This window comes from Rhea americana, unplaced genomic scaffold, assembly GCF_003343005.1.
Source record: "Rhea americana isolate MKP2758 unplaced genomic scaffold, rheAme1 scaffold_151, whole genome shotgun sequence".
Taxonomy (NCBI): Eukaryota; Metazoa; Chordata; class Aves; order Rheiformes; family Rheidae; genus Rhea; species Rhea americana.
The window spans coordinates 1,445,778-1,452,756 of NW_028185606.1; the positions used below are offsets into that span (position 1 = coordinate 1,445,778).

The 6,979-nt window shown below is 36.2% G+C and overlaps 1 long non-coding RNA gene across 7 annotated transcripts in view; it reads left to right on the top strand.

The window, feature by feature from the left end:
* Positions 1 to 6,979, top strand: part of LOC146598839 (uncharacterized) — a 186,506-nt gene that overhangs the window by 67,620 nt on the left and 111,907 nt on the right. The window lies entirely within an intron of this gene.

Here is a 6,979-nt window from a genome sequence, read left to right on the forward strand (position 1 = left end):
CGGCGGGGAGGCCTCGGGCCGGCCCGCGCGCCCCCGCCCCGATGCGGCTGGGCTTCCTCGAGGCGCGGAGTCGGTCTGTGACTATCCAAGCTCAGCTTCGCCTCGCGAGAACCGTCTCTTTTCAGCCCCTTAGAAACGATCCAGCTTGCAGAAATGCTGACTCGTAAACATGGCCAAAATCTTCACTAGGGCAATAATGAAAGTGACCTACAAATCATGGTGATCTTTAAAAGATTATTTTTTTTCTTTTAGTTTGCCTTTTGATTTGGAACCTCGTCTCCCTTAGCTTTAGATTGTCTTTGTTTATCAGCAGTGTTTACGTGTGGCTAAATAAATATTTAATRTTTAAATAGTAAATAATTGTGTATGTTTAAATGGAAAAATATCAGCATTGTTTATGTTTAAATAGAGGAAGGTTGTCCTGTTGGTTTATTTTCTCTTTTTTTGCCTTGTGTGTGATACAAATTACATTTAAATTAACCACATAATTTATAACAGCTTGCCTGTGTTCTTTCCAGTTCAGATGCGGATCAGCAAAACGTTAAGGAATGTCAGACCAGGGTGTTAAATTGCTATTTCCCTGCGTGAACGACAGTGGGCTGCGTCCGGTTAACCTGGCACAGCAGGATTCCTCGTCTTGGCACTCCTTTTGTACATTGTTTTCTTGTCACKGGCCTCGTCACAAATTTCATGTCACAAATATTCTGATTATTTTTAACCAGACCTTAGAGCTCTGGTAAAGCAGAAGAGCCTGTAGAAGCGAGGAAAACTAAGAGAGAGAAGGTAGAAGATTATAATGAATATTAGCATTATCAGAGGAATAACATGAAAAAAAACGTTATTCTGCCATTGAAGTTAGATGCTGCAGATTTATGCAGAAATATGGATAACAGAAGGAACTGAAAGTCATATTTCATAATAAAAATGATGAGTTAATGTCATTAATAATAACCAACARTAACATACCGAAACCAAATCATAGGATCTTGACTTCAGCAAGGCTTTTGATGTCACATCACCTAATATTCTCTGTAAGCAGGCTAGGAGAGCATAGGCTATGTGAAACTTATCTGAGGGGTTAGAAAACAGCACTCAAAACTAACCAGTGATTCACAATCAAATCAGATGATAGTAGCAAGTGAGGTCTCCAAACACTTATGTCCTGAACCCTGTACTGCTTAATTTTAATCTTTTGATGGACTAGGATAGAGAATGTTTTTATTATATTTTTGGAGGATATCCTGTTCAGGGGAGAGCTGCAATCATTTTGAAAGACAATTAGAATTGAACAAATCATGAGCTGAAACACAGATCTGAAGCAAATAGGATGTAATTCAATATGGTGAGAAACAGTGTTATGAATAGCTGGGAATAATTGACTACAAAAATATAAGTTGGAGACAAAGTGGCTAAGCAGTTGCTCTACAAGAAGTCATCCTGAGTCATAGCAGTTCACAAATAGAAAAAGTCAAGAGTGTTTTGCTGTTGTAAAAAGATATGCCAGCTTTACTGAAATGTAGAAGACAACTGCCAAACACAAGCAAAGCAATTCTAACTCCACAGAGTTTAAAAAGGCTTTCACTGAAGAACTCCTCTCAGTTTTGGGTACCTCCTTTCAATCAGAGCTTTGTGGATAATGTGAAGAGCTATCAGAAGTCTAGAGAACTTGACCTAYGAAGAATGACTGAAAAAAACCTGTAGTTGTATACTCCAGAAAAGAAAAAAAAAWGAGAAGTTTCTTGACGCTGATTGCATATGTTAAAGGCTTCCACAGAAGGAAATGGTATTTTTTTTTTCTCCAGGAGTACTGGGGATCAAGTCAGGGGAGTGAGATGAAACCAAATCAAGGGAGACTTAGACAAGATACTAAGCAAAAATTCCTAAATGGTTATTGGCTGCCTATTGGAGAATTTTTAGAAATCATGAAATTAATGTACCTTGGAAATGATGTAAATATATTGAACTTTCTTTCAAGCTCAGAGGATCATCTGTTGAGGTCTTCTGAAGATGTATTTTGTATGGTTGTGAAGAAGACCTGACCTGCACAATGATAATAGGAAGATCTAGACATCAGAAAGGTGAACTTAATTTTTTCAGAAGTTAACCTGATTGGTACTTCATAGGAGCAACTGTAAGTCTCTAGAACAGACTAAGCATCCTTTTATTTTTTTAACTGAAGGACTTGCAATGTCTACTTTCACCTTCTTACAATGTTGAAGCCGTATTTATTAAATAATCATTGTTTTMTCAGCATCTGAAAAGTCAACAGATTAATGTACGGCCTAGAAAAAATGGAGAATTTGACAAAAAGAAAGCAGTCCATATATGAGAAAAGTGAACACACACATAAGCCCAAATTATTAGGTACTCTGAGAATGGAAATTATTTTTTGCTATGTCAAGCTAAAATACTTAGTAAGACTACTTTTTTTATATATATATACCCAAATCTTTAGGGCCTTAAGTCAACCACTGTTTCAATAAACATATTGTGAGATGTGATAAAAATCCTGAGGACGTATAGCATCCATATTCTAGGAAAAAATAATTATTATTTTAACATTCACCAAGACAAAAATCAAAGCTAGTCCTCTCCTGCATTATCCACTACGGGGAGCTGAAGGGTAACATTGCTGGACAGATGGTGATAAAGGAATGCAGTCTAGCATGTATTAATTCCCAGAACCTGACCTCTACTGGGTTCACATATAAACATCTGTCTTGACAGAGGGGAATTCCATTTAACCTTAGCTGAAGGATGATAATGGGAAGGCAAGGTCATCTAGTATGTGCCCAGGGAGGGCATCTCTCCCATCCCATTCTTCTGCCACTGCTAGAGACCTATCTGAGACTGACACCAGGGAAGTATTGGGTTTTAATGCCTTGAAAGATCTGAAAGTGGGCTGGAAGAAGCGTTCCTATTTTGGAGGTAAATAAGCTTATCACCCTAAAAAAGGAGGAAATTACTTAGCAATAAAATCATCAAATTTGTTTGAGGCAGGAATGCTGTGAAAACATGTTTAGGCACGTATTTTAGAATATACTAGTGTGTAATTTTTATGGAAGGAATAAGCCCAGCAATCTTTTATATGTTTGGATGATTCTTGTTAAATCAGAGTTTCTGAAATAAATACGAAACTTCAGAGAGTACTTTAAAGTGATCCTGCTGTCATCTTTTTCTTCTGCAGCTTAGGCACTAGCTTTATCACAGCTAGCTTTATCACAGGAACCTTGCTTCAGGCCTTTACAGTATGCTTGAGCACACTAGCCTAAGGTACTGATCTTCTACAGCTACAGTAAGTAAGTTTTAAAACCAAGAAAAAGCAAGTGCCGCCTTCTATAGAACTAGTAGTGCTAGAAGTGTTTAGGGAAAGCTCATGCCATTACTTTTTTCTAGGGAGATTTGATACCCTTAAAATCATCTGGTTAATGCCAAACATTATATGCTAGAGATAAACCTCAGTAAAATTATCTTCCAACAGGCAATTAATTAATGCTTATACTTTATGGGAAGTATATCACATTTTGAGTGTTTGTTGAGACTTTCTAGATAAAAAATATGGAGAAATTTAGTTGCTAGTTGTTTAGAAATTAAAGGCAGCCAGCACATCCAAAATCTTCTAACTAAATGGTGGCACAGCCATAAATAGACATACCATTTAATTATGTCCAGATATACAAGAATAGAATATAGATAATCTATTTTATAATGTGGTTGTTGGGTTCCCATATTTGGTGGTTCAATACTACCGAAATGAGTTTACAAGTTATTTCTGACAGAGCAAATCAATATGAACCTAATAGTGGTTGCAGCTGAAGCAATAACTTATTTTCAGCAGTAATTAGTAAGTGGGAGAAAACACAGAGATAATATTGCTGCTAACATTCTTTAAGATGAAGACATAGCCTTTGTGTCAAGTTATAGCTACAGACTACTTCCCATTTTTCACTTCTGGCTATTTCCAAAAACAGTATTATTCTATTTTACGGTCAGTTGAGATATAAACTACCCACAGTCACTCAGAACTGAAACTCAGTACAATTGTACTGAGTACAAATGAAATTCAGTACAATTACAATTTTTTTGAGGTTTAAATGGGATATAGTGTATAAAAACTATGTAATACAGTTTTAATTTAATTAAAATATCATCTCTGATGAGATTTGAAAAATTAGCAGTATTCTTTTTGTAGAAATCAAACAATTATTTGCTATTCTTACATATTAGTGCTATATTTTAATGGGATTTGATATGATTTTCTTTCTTGCATAGTGCAGCTTTGCAAATGCAGGGCTTAATTTCCATGTTCCTTTTGTATGATCCATTAGCAATGCAATTACTTCTTAGAGAATTAACACTTTTTAGAGCTAGATATCATACTCTAAAAGAAATAAAATGGCCTATAGTGAATTATAGACAAAAGAAAAGAAAAGATTTTGGTAACTTAACCAAAATACGCATCCGGAGGAGTAGAGGGGAAGGAGATCATGATTAAAAAGCAGCTTGAATAGTAAGGGTGTTATTACAATTTCATGAATTATACACAATTCAGGAGTTGAAAACCACTTGAAAATTAAGTCTGGAAGGACTCCTGTGGTATATATATACACATAACCCTGTAACATAACTTTAATTACAAGTGCGGAATGCTTTCTGCTGCGATTCTAAACATGGCCTGTGCATGTCTCATGAGAAGCAACGTCTCGCCTCTCTCTAGGCTGAGCAGAAGACTTTTCTAGCTATTAGTTTCCTGATTTGAATAAGGTTTCCTTTTACTTCTAAATTTCACACAAAATAAATTTTTTGCGGTCTCTCTGCCAATTACGTGACTTTTGCAAGTATGCGAAGGCGTTGCGTGGGTCCCTTCTGTGTTTCAGGAAAGAGTGACTGGGTCATTACTCGTGTTCTTGGCCTTGTCCTGTGACACCTGAAACCAAAGTCAGGCTTCAAATGGCATTGCTAAATGGGACTGCTCAGCTCTGTGACTGGTTAGTAGTATGATGGGAAAAAGTTTTCTCCTTTTTCTGGAACAGAATAGACATCAGGGAAGCTCCCTCCTTCTGAGAAAAGTAGATTTGATATTTTAATTAGCATTGAGCTCAGATTTGGTGGAAGAGTCTGAGAGAAGAGGCTATTTTTACACTTAAAGTATCTCAGGGTAATTCTTTTTATGAAATGGAGGGGGAGAAGTAGGTCACCTTGATGGAAAAGCTAATAAGGAATATATTGATCTTCCGAATGCCAGCAAAGACATAGAAGTGGAGATAATGCTGGGTCACGTAAGCTGTGACTTCATTATGTATGTAATATAAAGTCACTCTATAATTTATATAATGTACATAATTTACATAATTTACAGAGGTCTTACCGTCATGACTGTTAATCTTTCTCTTTCTTGCTTATAGTATTATGAAAAAGCAAGAACAGAGTATAAATTTGTACCAGAGTTACCAAACTACTAAACAGAAAGTGGAGAATCTGTGTCTCTTTTTCCTTATGCCTAACTGTTGTATGCATTATGCATAATGTACAACTTAACATCAGAGGTGATCACTCTKTGTGTTGTAGCCACAGCATACCTGGTCATTATGTCTCAATTAATGTAGACTCTAAGTACACTTTGCCTGAGTTGCTCAGGTGAGTATAGCTCTGTATGAAAAGAAAAGTGAAATCTTTTACAGAATCAACAGTATATTTTTCATAGTGCTTACATAATTCAAATAGTTACATTTCATGCTGCTGAGTTGTAAAATCCTTATCAGGTTTTAAAGATAAGAAACAAAATTAGGTAAGCACAAAGATGTGCAACAGAAACATGCTACCATTACCTCACCAAGTGTCTTGGTGTTTATATACATACACCAAGTGTTTGTATATATAGATTTTTTCATATATAAACACGCACCTATACCTACATACACGCTACGTGTATTGCAAAGTCATTATTCTCTGACCTAAATATCTAGAACTGTTCTGTTGCTACATGTATATTCTTTTGGTTTTAAAAATCAAGTGATTTATTTCCATATATCCAAATGTGTTGCCCTCCTTAGAAAATGCAAGACATGCCTAAAAGTTACCTTAAACCAGTGCTTCTTRGTCTTAGCATTAGCACAGCTTATATAATTTAAAGTCTTTTTTTTTTAATGCAATTGTTAGGCTGTACTAGGGAAACYCTACAAAGGTATAAGGGCTGAGAAAGGAAGTCTGCCTTTATATGGTGCAAAATGCACTGGGAAAAAAAAGGGGAAAAAAAGTCTTCCATATTGTCAGCATGGCTCTACCCAAAAGTAGCTGCACCTGTTATTATGAGAATCCCTGACCTTCAAAGCAATGCCTTCATCTGGAATGAGGAGTTCTTAAGAATATTGGGGTTTTCTGAGGAAAGCAGCCATCAATCGGCTGTTGATAAGATTCTGATATCTAAACAGAAAGCTGAGCAGACAGGGCTGTGGAACTCAAGGTTAGCAGAATGCTAAACTCCTTCAAGCTTCAGAGAAAAGCTGAAAAATGAAGACCAGCCCAGCTGTTCCACTCYGATGAAGTAACAGATACCTGTGTCAGAAAATTTTCAAAAATTMATGAAGGAATAATTTACTATGCTGTGCTGCAGCTCCATATTTAGTATTCATATAGTTTGTATCATTGAATATTGAAAGGTTAGCTTTTTAGAATTTTTATATTTAAGTCCTAGGATTCTCCTTTGGATTTGTGAGCTAGAGAAATGTGGGGCAAAGCCAGTGTCTTTCAATCTTTTCTTCCTGACACTTGTGAGTTGTAGCTGTACCATCTGAAAAATTAATGAATGAATATGTCTGCTCCCAACTGTTTTTTTCAGTATTTGTCTCACCTATGTGGAGTAAAGACAGTTTTATCTTGTCTATTTAATATGCAGGTAACTGAATTTATGCATGTGTGCTTCATATGGAAGGCAACCTAAGGAGAAGGGGGTCTTTTGTGTACGAAAATAGAGGACACT